We start from the raw sequence: 12,674 nt of genomic DNA, 5'->3' as shown, positions 1-12,674 counted from the left end.
CCGTGGCATGTGAGATCTTCCCGGACCAGGGTTCGAACCCATGTCCCCTGCATTGGCAGGCAGATTCTTAACCACTGCACCACCAGGGACGTCCCAAACAGCAGAAATTTATTGTCACCTGTTCTGTAGGCTAAAACTCTGAGATCAAGGTACTGGCAGGGAAGGAAAGATCTGTCCCAGGCTTCTTTCCTTGGCTTGTAGGTGGCTGTCTTCGTGTTCACATGGTGTTCTCTCTGTTGTGTGTCTGCAATTCCCCTTTTCATAAGGACACCAGTCATATCAGATTAGGCCCCATCCTAATGACCTCATTTTAATTTAGGTACCTCTATAAAGACCCTATATCCAAATAAAGTCATATTCTGAGGTACTGGGGCTTAGGACGTCAACATATGAATTTGGCAGGGGTGTAATCCAACCCGTAACAGGTGGTCACTCTGTTATAATAAGCATCATATATAATTTGTTTTCTTATACCTTAAGTGTTTAACATTGACGATAGACTTACGCTAAAAAGCACTGACCCCAAAATTAACAGAAAAACATCTTTTACTAGAGTATTAAAAGAATAAAAAGGTGCCTTTCCCTCACATATGTCAGTGATCCACATAGAAATGAAACAACCATGTATTTTTGTAAACAGCCCATTAAACTAATATCTCAGTTATGAACCCACTTTGATTTTCTTTATCATATGATCTTTTATTTAGAATATTCCATTTCTTCAGAGTATAAAAGCTCTTCCTAAGGCCTTGATCACTTATACCTAGGGACATGTCAGAGGTTTGTAAAACATTTAAAAGGCTTGAGGCTTTTAAACATTGAACTCATCAGCGTAATCCAGAACCTGGTTCTCACTTCAGCATATGAACTGTTGCACATCTGCAGTAAATGTTTTCTTTGCGCTCAGCTTCAGGACAACCACGAGTACACACACATGCGGACATTTATGCATATATGTGTGTGTGAGTATATTCTGTGGCTTCGAAGTTTTTCTTTTACCCTTTTCCCTCATATTTAAAAACAGAGCTGTATTTTAAAATGTAATTTTATGCCTAAATCATATGTGTCAAGATTGGGGCTACTGTTTTAAAATAATTTTTGTACTTGAATTTCTCACAGTGAATTACTGTCCATCGCGTTCTTGCAGTTATGACTTCAAGCTTATAGACGTTTAATAGCAAGAAGAATGAGGAAATAACATCCTCACTTAATCTTTCTCTCTGACAATTATGAGGAGAGCTGCAGCAAGGAGAAAAACCCGTGGTGGGTCAGGATGCCCTGCTATGTGTTAGTTAACTTGTGGGGAAAAAAAATCAAAGATCATGGGTCGTCTCTTGCTGATTTATTTGAGGATGCTTCCTGGTTCGCCAAGGTGAGGTTTATACAGAAGAACAGTACTCTTTTCAAGGTCTTATTTCAAGTGATGTTCCTTTAGGAAGCAGGCTGTGTTTAAGGAGTCCAGACTAGAAATCTCTATGAAAGGTTTCACAGTCAAGTGTGGTGTTAGGATCAACGGCTAGACGTGTGCATTTTGGAAACAGTTCACAAGGGATTCTAATGCTCACTTATGATTAAGCACTATTACCTGAAAGGGATCAAGGGATCAGAATGTATCATAAAGAAAAAAAATTAGGTAGCTAGTGGCTACTAGGGAAGTAGTAAACCAAGGCATGACTTATTGACTTATGAATGACCATTCCTGAACTTGAAGTATATACTATAGTAGAAAAACAGAAGAAAGTCCTGTGTGAGCCCTGAGGAAGTGACCTTTTAATCTGAATAGTAAGGAGAGATAGCATCTAAGCATTTATCCCCCAAATAGTTATCAGTTTAAAATTCCAATTTAAATGTAACAACTTAATTTAAAATTGAAATTTTTAATGAATAATTTGAAACTTAACATGTAAGTGTGCGGTGTGTTTCTGGGATGGTAAGTACCCATGTGCGTGGAACCGGGGCGTATGGAGAGATGGATGGGAGATGAAGTTGGGAACAAAGGAGTGATCTTGGGGGGCCGTGGGGTGTGGTGGCTTGAAGCAGGACCTTGTCTTCTTTGAAGAAAGAATTCAGCAAAGAGACAGAGATTGTGAAGCAGATAAAGTGTTTACTGGAAGCAAAGTACGTGTGGAAGACACACAGGCAGACTTGGAGTGAGTCGAGCCCAATAGGGGTGGCTGTGATCGCTTATATGGGGGCAGTTTTCCGAGTTCCCTTTGGCCACTTATCTCATTCATGCCCATATTTGTTCTGACTCAGGGCCCTACCCGATTGGCACATGCATCTTTCAGCCAAGATGGATTCCAGTGCAAGGGTTTCTGGGAGGTTGGCAGGACATATTATGGGCTGGCACCCCTTCCCTTCTCTGACCCCTGAGGAACTTTTCTGTGCACGTGTGTTCTGGGAGGTCTTGACCATGAGGATGAGAAAAATGTGGTCGCCTTATCTTTTACTCAAGCAGGGCTCTGCCCCTGTGGTATCTTTATCTCGAAGTGTCAACAAGAGACTGGTTACAGCTACTCAGCCTGGGGCCCAGCTAACTCCTGCCTCAGGAGGCCACCGGATCCCAGACGCCTCCGTGCCATGATGGGTTGTGATGCAACGTCCTGGGGCGGGGAAAGGTTTGCAAGAATGCACTAATGGGTTGGCTCATTGGAAAAGCAACCGGTGTCAAAGAAACTATTTGAGTAAAAATGATAGTGACCGCTAACGTTTATTGAATGCTGACACTGTGCCAGCCACTCTGATAAGCACTTTATTTCATCATTAGCACAGCTCACTGAGGTGGGCACCATGAGAATCCTCATTGAAGAGATGATGAGTTGGGGCCTACAAAGGTTAATAATTTGCTCAAGTTCAGACACCTAAAAAGTACGCAGTATTCATTATGTCAAATTGGTGTCCTCTTGGGAATGTCTAGGTGTTTGCTGGGCAATGAGAAACTTTAGACAATAGTGATGGTACTCAAAATCTGGGAGAAGGTGGCATGGCGGTTCTGCGTCGTGGGGCCAAGGGCAGCGACTGTGACTGTTGACTCTTCGTGGAAGGCATGGGGTCCAGCCACCGAGGCACGACTCTGCTAGGGCTGGACATAGGAGTGAGTCCCAAGGGCTGAGGTGGCCTCAGGGTCCAGCACCATCAAAGACTCGGGAGGGTCACCTCTTTAGTACTGAGCACATATGAAGAGAGAGAGGTAGAGGTGTTCACAGTTAGGAAATCTGAGTGGAGGTTATGCAGGTGTTTTTTTTATTTTATGGAAGCATAGTTGATTTACAATGTTGTGTTTAACTTCTGCACAGCAAAGTGATTCAGTTATACATATATACATTCTTTTTCATATTCTTTTCCGTTATGGTTTATCACAGGATATTGAATGTAGTCCCCTGTGCTATACAGTAGGACCTTGTTTATCCATTCTCTCTATATACTAGTTTGCATCTGCTCATCCCAAACTCCCACTCCATCCCTCCCCCACCCTCCCTCCCCCTTGGCAACCACAAGTCTGTTCTGTATGTCTGTGAATCTGTGTCTGTCTCATAGGTATGTTGATTTGTGGCACACATTAGATTCCACATATGAGTGATACCATATGGTATTTGTCTTCCTCTGACTTACTTAGTATGATCATCTCTGGGTCCACCCATGTGGCTGCAGATGGCATGATTTCATTCCTTTTTATGGCTGAGTCATATTCCATTGTATATATGTACCACCTCTTTGTCCATTCACCTGTTATGGACAGTTAGGTTGTTTCCATATCTTGGCTGTTGTGAACAGCGCTGCTATGAACATAGGGGTGCATGGATCTTTCGAATTACAGTTTCGTCTGGATATATGCCCAGGAGTGGGATTGCTGGATCCTAGGGTAGCTCTGTTTTTAGTTTTTTACTCTCCACAGTGACTGCACCAATTTACATTCCCACCAACAGTGCAGGAGGGTTTCCTTTTCTCCACACCGTCTCCAGCATCTGTTATTTGTAGACTCTTTAATGATGGCCACTGTGACCGATGTGAGGTGGTACCTCTTTGTGGTTTTGATTTATGCAGGTATTACTAACTCTACCTGTCTTTACATTTTTCTATAGGTTTGAAAATTTTCAAAATAGCTAGGGGCAAGAGGAAGACGTAGGGTGGGTGGGAGTGGGCAGGGTGCGAGGTAAAGTGAAGGGCAGAAGCTCTTGTGAGAGAGACGAGGACCCCAGGGTGAGGCTCAGAGGGGGTGTTCAGTGAACACCTGCCCCACCAGCACACAGAGAACGGGCAGTGTCGCACTCTCAGAGGTTCCATAGCCGTGGCCGGCCTGCCTGCCCGCCTCTCCAGAGAGGTTTCTGGGCTGAAGGGCCTGACAGAGCACAGCTAGAGGCAGAGGCTGATGTTTTCTACCGGCAACCTTATCAGGGTTTTGCATTTTTTTAAATCTGTTAAGAGTTCTCCAGTAGATAAAATAAAACCACACGCCAACACAATATAAACAGGTTTTCCTCATCATCACCAAGTTGAAGAAGGTTAGAGGGATCGTAGCCCCAGACAGCTGCTTCTCTTAATGTCATGTTGTGGCTTTTTCAGTGAATGTATGCAAACCCTTTTAAACCCGTGCTGCGACTCACAGCCGTTTCCCCGGAGTAGAAGTAGTTAGCTCGTAGATGTTGAGAATCAGCCATTCTCTCTCTGCCTCGGGCCATTTGTTTGCGGGAGAGCAGTCATTTGAGAAAATTAGGTTGTTTGGTTACCGAGAGACACTGCCCTTTGCCCTATCTAATTACCCTCTTTTGGAAGAAGAATTGCTTAGTGTCTGTTAGACAGCTCTGCATGCTAATGGTCTTTGGGGAGCTGTTTACAATATTCCCATAAAACAGGTCAAAACAGTTTTACTAGCCTTTTCCACAGTTGCTCTCCATCGCAGTTAATACAGGAAGCGTCAGCATCCTGAAGATGTGATATGTCATAAAAATATAATAAACTGTATTTTAATGATTAAAAAAAAAAAGAAGATTGCATGTAGCCTGATTTTCAAACACAGTCGTTTCAGGACCACGCACCAGTGTTTAGTCTTTTTTATTCAAAGCAGAAGAGCAACTGGGGATTGAAGGTTTGAAGGTATCTACACTTTCTTATGAAGTGATGCCTCTGACTAACTTTTGGTTGTTTATGAAAACTACATGGAAAACAGACCAGGTACTGATATATCTGTACTTCCTGACGCTGCTAGACTTTATTTGTACTAAGTTCTCTTTACTGGCCCTCATTTACCCAAAGCTGCTTGTTCATTCATTGATTCATTTATTCACCAACGTGTGGCATGTCTTTGCCAGGCACTGGGCCAGACAGAGAATAAAATAACCAGGTTCTTTCCAGTTTTAAGATAAGTAAATCCTAGGGATGTAATGTACAGCGGGGTGACTGTCATTATCAATACCGTCGTGTATATTTGAAAGCTGCTAACAGTAAGTCTTCAACATTCTCATCACGAAGAAAACAAAGTTGTAACTTTATGTGGTGGTAGATGTTAACTAGACTTACTATGGTGATCATTTCACAATATATACATGCATCGAATCATTATGTTGTACCCCTAAAATGAATCCAGTGTGGTGTGTCGATTATATCTCAATAAAATAACAAGGTGCCTAGGTTAAAACACTAAAGCATTTTATTAAATGTATTAGTGCTTTAAAGTCCACTGTTAGGAGTTTGGTGATAGAGGTGCTTGCAAAATGGGTTGGGTCCATGGGGCGGTCTGGGGGAGGAACTGATGAATTCTATCATGGGAAATGGAGGACATGTCACAAAGGAGGTCTGGTTTGAGCTGGATGTTGACAGATGGGGAGAAATGTTCTAGGGGGAGAAACTGGGAAGGATGCGCCAGGCTGAGAAAGCTCGTCCTGTGTCAAGGCAGAAAAAAGGGCAGAAAAATGACATGTTCCATCTGCTGTGACTGGTGGGCGGGAGATGAGGCCAAACAGGTCTATGGAGGAACAGCATCCCCGCCCCGTGCGCCCCCTGGAGCACACCTGTGGGTCCTCTGGCGTTTCCCTCCAGGACCGCTTCTGTCCCAGAGACGTTTCCACATCTTTCCAATACCTTCTTCACATCCATCGGTTCTGCCTAAAACTGTTCAGAACCTACTCCATCTCAATAAGCACCAAATAAGGGTTTTCTCTCTTAGCTCTCTCTTTACGTGGGGGGCATTTTAAAGGGCAAGATGGATATTAACAAATGCCACATGCCTTCGAACTTACCTTCAGACTGATGTTAGGTTGACCGTAGATGTTTACATTTCTGTGGTTTGAAGAGTTGTAGGTTTCTGGGTCAAAAATGTGTTTTGTTTTAGATTTCATGTCAAAAACGATCTCTTGAGAAAGTTGTATAATTTAAAAAGCGGGCTCTGAATAGGAGTTGACCTTATATCCATAATATATGACTATATATGTACATATATATGTATAAATGTACACATTTCCTTCTATGTATGACTTTCGGGGTAATGTATATAGTCTAACATTATTATTAAGGTCATAAGTATTTCTGTTGTAAGTTGGCAGTGATCAATCGTAAAGCATCCAGGCAGTTCAAATCTGAATTAATTGATAAGCACATCTCTTTAGGAGTCCCTTTATTTAGTTATCCAAACACAGCTCTTCCTGGATATGTGTTTAGGAAATTATGTACACTTTCTTACTTTGAGGATAGTTATTTGTGCACCAGTTCTTTTGCCTGAAGAGGTCTAGTCCCCAGCGGGGAAGAGGAGGCAAAAAGTGTTGAGGGTCCCCAGACCTCCGCAGAGGGGCAGAGAGAAGGAAAGAATTGAACAGAGCTGGGAAGTGCTTTGAATTCTCTCTCAAACTTCTAGATCCCAGTGGCTTCCCATTTTCCTTCCCAATTACTGAGACTAAAACCGGAAAGTTTCTAGAGCCCTGAGGCCAGGCCTCCCCAATCCCGTTACCCCACCCCCATCCTGTTTTTAAAGGGAAAGTTGCCTAGCATCATTCGCTAAGGAAACAATGGAACAGATTGGGGATGGTGGGAGAGGGGATTGCCAGAGACTGGGGGGCACACCCGGTGTTTTCTTTCTCACTGACTACTCAACCCTGCAGCTCATTTCAGAAATGCTTGCGTTCACTGTGGAAGTTGACTGTGGAACAGATTAGCCTAAATAACCTTATTATACCAATAATAACTGCAGTAGCATAGAATCTCAAGGAAATTCAGGAGTGATAATACTGGGTCATTGGTAGTCATTTTTTTTTAAAAAACTAGCTCCTTTTGTTTGATAAATGTGACCTGTATTAGAAAAAATACGTCCTGTTGTGCATGAGGACAACAGGTGATTCCACTTCAGATATCTGCTATCATCATCCTTGTTTTATGTTTCAAATAAATCATAAAATACAAATATAATATTTATATGTTTATTCTCATTGAGGCTCTGCTACTCAGTACCTCTGTGACCTGGTAAAGTTACTAGAACTCTCAGGTCCTCTGGGAAGAAGGGTGATAATACAGAACTGGTAGGGGAAGCAGGCATTCAGCTTGGCCACAAACACATCTATTCTCTGAGGGAAGACAAAACATCCACTAAGTGATTGCAGCTTTAAGCCAGGTGTCGTAGCCAAGGACCTGAGTGCAAAACTACCTGCTTAGCCAAGCAAATGAGGCCTCTCCCCCAGGTCCCCACCCACCACCTGTTCCAAGCAGTGTTTGTTCTAAGCGCCTTTGGTGTGGAAGTTCTGGGAGAACCATCTGTGATGCCTCCACATCTAAGAAAAAATCATGCCGACCTCCCGTATTTCCTGGAGCTGGATTTGTTCTTAATTGTTGTTGTTTGCCTGTTGTTTACTTCCTTTGTCAAAGGCTGTTCAGGAGGCTGGTAATCAGGCGGAAGGCACGGCTGCTGAATAAATCAGCTACTAGGAGGGTTTTTAATCAACAGACAATGTGATGTTTTCTCCCCAGAAATTGATTTTGAGCAAAGCATTTTACATCAAAGGGCCTTCATTCAGCAAAAATGTGATTTCTGGGTGATATCTTAGTCTAGATCTGAATCCCCCCTTCTCTTTTTTTTTCCCCTGAATCTATATTTAGAATCCATCAATCACTTTTCACTGCCATTCTTTTCATTCTCTGCCTCAGGAGCTAAAGGATCCATTTTGTCCATTCAGTTTTCCCCATTTTACTCAGACATTGAATACAAGCTTCCAGTTTTTTGATCGACATGCTTTCTTCTTCAGGTGCTGTGTCACCGTGGAAGATTGGCCTAGGGGATTTAGTGGGAAATTAGCTGGACCATAGAAATCCAGTTTGAAACGCAAATGTGTTATTTTCCCCAAATGGAAGCACCTGGAGAATGATTTTTAACTGTGGCCAGTGGTGATAATTTGACCAGGGCTTGGGTTTCCCTGCAAAGACCTGATAAAACCTACTTAATCTGGAGACTTGTTACTTTTCCACAGTCTGTTCACAGCCAAGAGATTTTTAAAAACAACGGTTTTCTTCTGTTTAGTTCATTCTGAATCCGCATCTTGAGTATACATGATAAATGGTGATTGGGCGCCCAGATTAGCCTAAATAACCTTATTATACCAATAATAACTGCAGTAGCATAGAATCTGGAGGAAATTCAGGAGTGATGATACTGGGTCATTGGTGGTAATTAAAAAAAAAAAAAAACGAGCTCCTTTTGTTTGATAAATATGACCTGTATTAGAAAAAGTACGTCCTGTTGTGCATGAGGACATCTGCGTGTTTACCAGGTGATTCCACTTCAGATATCTGCTATCATCATCCTTGTTTTATGCTTCAAATAAATCATAAAATACAATTACAAACATAATATTTATATGTTTATAATACTATAATTTATAAATGCAATTTATAGATTATATTTATTATATTAGAAATACAATACAATTGATAAATACAATCTAAATACTTATAAATTATATTATACGATATATTAAATAAATAATAAAATATTCAATATTTTTTAGAACCTGCTGAAAATATGTTATCATTCTTGTTTTTTGTTTATTTTCAGCGACGAATCATTTATTCGAACAAGACAAAAATGTCTCCACATTGTTTCCTTTTATACAGAAAGAGGAACATTTCAAATATATTAGCTTCTCTCTTTTTCAACAGGATTTATTTCAGTCTGGTCCCAGGAACTGCCTTTCATTTTAGGGTTCACGTTTTAGTAGCACATATGCACCCATTACAACCAAAAGAGCACACCTGGATTTTGGATGGTCGTTCATTATAATGGTGACCATACCAACCTATGGTAAAAACCCTCTGGCTCTCCCCAGCATGTCCCTCTTTTCGAGCCAGCTCTGGCCGCCTTTGTACTAGCCTCTATCCCCAACGTCATTATTATCTCCCCTGGTCAGAAATTTGATGTCTCCATTATCTTTTTCATGAACTTTGATATCTCTGTGAACTATTGGAATGTCTCGTCTTTCGACTTTAAAAGCAACGATTTCAGCAGCTCTAATCGGGTGTTCCGGGGAATTTGTTAGGAACAGAAGGTGACCCCTGTGAAAGGCTGGCCCACGCTGTCACTCAGCACCACCACGATGGGACTCCCGCTGCCAGTGAGGACGATCAGGCCTTTCCAGACCATGAGCGCAGAAGACACAGTCATGGCGAAGTTTAAGACCAAGTAATAGAGCTGGTGCTTGTTCATCTTCCTCGGGTCCCCAAAGGTGTCCAAGCCGGACGCGGGGAGATGTGACCCCACGGTGCCCATGCGCACCGTGCCGGGCTCTCTGGGGCCGAGGCGGCCCGCGGGCTCCGGGTGTCACAGACAGCTGCGGAGCACCGGCCAGACCCCCACCCAACGGCCTTCATCATTCTTGTTTTCTGATTAAATGCAGGTGGTTTTCTCTGAATGTAAAATTAATATACACTCACTTAAAAATAATTCAGAAAAGAAAGGTTGCTCGTGATTCCACAACCCAGATCTATTTACATTTTAAGATAACATGTGGAGAATTTGTGATAAAAGATATGGTGACAGTATTGCCCTGTGAATGAAGTCCTCTGGTTGAGCTCAACTTCAGTTTGGAGGACTTCACTCAATCGATTGTAGACTTTGGACCAAATGCTTGTATTTTATAAGGTGGGTATTTTATACAAGGTAGTGCAGACTGACTCCTTCATTAGAAAATTTGACTTCTTGGATCACAGCATTTGTCTCCTTGGTCGTCATTTGTACTTATGGACCCGTTCTTCCCCTTTGTTCACATCTCCCCTCCAGTTTCCCTGTGTTCGTCTTCGGAAGGATCCTTCTTTCTGGAAGGGACATCAGTTAGGATCCTCTGTGGCAGGAGCCTGCACGCAGGACCCAGGCTGGCTTAAGCAAAAAGGAGGTTTGGGGCTCATTGAACTTCCAGGCCCAGGCGTCAGTGACTGGAATGGTACCTCTGTCCTTGGGCGCCTGGTTTCTCTCCATCTCTCACCTCTGCTCCCCCCGATGTGTGCTTCATCCTCAGCCCTAGGTGGTGGCAAGATGGTGCCCGACAGCATCAGGCTTCCATCCTTCCAAGTTCATGTTCTGTTGCCCCTCACTGACTGTGACTTGAGTGATCGTGCAGCCGTGGATGGAGAGCTCAGGCTGTGGTCTCTGATCCACTGATGGGCCAGACCCAAGCCGCATGCTCACTCCGGAGGATGAAGAGGCAGGGAGAAAAGTCAGCTCCATATAAGACACGTGGATTAGGAGGGAGAAAGGTGGCGACTTCCAGGGGAATATCCAAGAGCTGTTACCAGGGGAAGAGTGAACGGGTTTAGGATGGTGGCAAAGAGAGCTGAGGTCCACTTCAGAGGATGAATGAAGCCTTTAGACCTGTGAGCGCTCAGGTTCCTGGGGGGGCTCAGGAAAACACCATACCCCGGGTGTAGGTGCAAGAAGAAATCATTGCAACCCCTCAAGCCTTCTTCCAACCGTACTATGCTTTCTCCCATCTAGAAGCAAGTGGATTCCTAGTGGGAATGAGTGAGTCTGAGAAAAGATATCTTCCTAGAAATATGTATGTACATTTATGTGTCTAGAAATACGTGTTCATGAGCACGTGTGCTGCCCCTATAATTTTGAAAGTATCAAATCTTAGTCTTTGTTATAAAACCACTCCAGTTACCAGTGTAAAATTAGAACGTTTCAGCGGTGTGTGTGTGCGGTATGTGTGTTGAAAAAGCCCGTGTGGGCACCAGAGGACTGGCTAAATCGAATTTTCACGGTCTTAATAAAATTTGAGTGGCGCTGATGTGCTCAAGGCAGAGGAGAGAGTTTGGCTGGTTTGAGAAACCAAGAAGTCGTGTTCTTGATTTTTTTTTTTTTTAGCTTGAATATAGTATTGTCAGGTTTTACCACAAGACTAGACACCTTAAGGGAATTTAATGAGATGTTTGAGAATCTTACTAATTGGGGCAAATTAAGATATTAAGGTTGAGATTGTATTTTGTTTTAAGGAGTAATCGTAACTTTTGCTTGGGGTCTTAATTCAGTGGAAAGGAAGGTTTCATTTGCCGGTTTGTGAGGTGTTCAACACAGTGTGCGTTACCATTGGCTTTGTCATTAAAAGTACCCGCGAAGCCCATCCAGAGAAAACTGTTGTCCTTGTTCTCAGATCTCTGTAGTAAGGATTTTTTTGGTTGTGAATGTCAGAATCCCATCTGAAACTCACATAAGCAAAAGGGGATTTGTTTCCACTCATAACTGTCAAAGGCCTGGATGTTATTAGAAATGATAAGATGCTGGTAGGACTGTGTCTCCTGCCTAGGTATTGGAGTCTCTCCTGCCACAGACCAGATTTCACCGTGTAGGCCGGGACATAACAACTGGAAGCCCCAGGCTCCCTTCCTGCCGTCTTTGACAACGAATAAAAGGCTGTTGCTTCCTGTTCCCCTTTTCTAACTCCATTTCAAAGAACCACCGAGAAGCACTCTTCACTGACCTGCTTTAGTTCAGGTACCGCCTTTTGGACCAGTCTCTGTGGGCAAGGATGAAGTAGCATGGTGGACCGGTTTGGCTAAAACGTGTGTGTCAAGGGTGGGCAGATGGCGTGGTTAGAGTGGGGGAAGGACAGACCAAGGAAGGGGGGTGGGGGTTGCTGTCAGAAGAAGTCAGAAAGGAGTGCGCGGCAAGCCAGTTATCAGTGGAAAGAGTTGACTTCTGTTACCCACGATGCTCGTATGAGCGCCTCTTCGGAAAGCAGACATCTCAGAGACATGGGTCCTTTATCACACTCTCTGTCTTCCCCATGAAGTAACGGAGCCTCACTGGAGGCACAGATCCAGAAGAAGGATCGAGCAAGGTGGAAGGTTAAAAGATCTACTCTCTCGGGGAATTACATAACCAACGTCTTTCAAGGTGTGAAAAGCTAGCCCTTCCATCTGAGTAGTTGATCGAAAATGCTTTTATCTTGGATTTCACTCTTCCCCTTAGGTTCCATTCACATTGGGCTTTCTAGTTTCCCAGGCCTGTTTTCATAGACCATTTCTTTCCAACTAGACAGTCTCTTCTGAAGGTCTGGAAATAGAAGTTCAGGGAAGTTTGGCCCAAGGTCCCAGAGCTAGGAAAGGGCAGAGGCAGGGTTTAACTCCGGTGCTCACCACACCACACCAGGCTCTCTTGGTCGTTAGGTTCTGTTTTCATCTTAGTGTCACGAGTATTCACTGCT

At 43.3% G+C, this 12,674-nt stretch overlaps 1 protein-coding gene and 1 pseudogene across 3 annotated transcripts in view; one reads left to right on the top strand and one right to left on the bottom strand.

The window, feature by feature from the left end:
- CACNB2 (calcium voltage-gated channel auxiliary subunit beta 2) overlaps positions 1 to 12,674 on the top strand; it is a 403,112-nt gene that overhangs the window by 20,629 nt on the left and 369,809 nt on the right. The window lies entirely within an intron of this gene.
- LOC115839995 (signal peptidase complex catalytic subunit SEC11C pseudogene) lies at positions 9,209 to 10,651 on the bottom strand (annotated as a pseudogene).

The sequence above is a fragment of the Globicephala melas genome, chromosome 2, assembly GCF_963455315.2.
Source record: "Globicephala melas chromosome 2, mGloMel1.2, whole genome shotgun sequence".
Taxonomy (NCBI): domain Eukaryota; kingdom Metazoa; phylum Chordata; class Mammalia; order Artiodactyla; family Delphinidae; genus Globicephala; species Globicephala melas.
The sequence above is the reverse complement of the archived record's forward strand: the minus strand, read 5'-3'. Positions and strand labels throughout refer to the sequence as shown.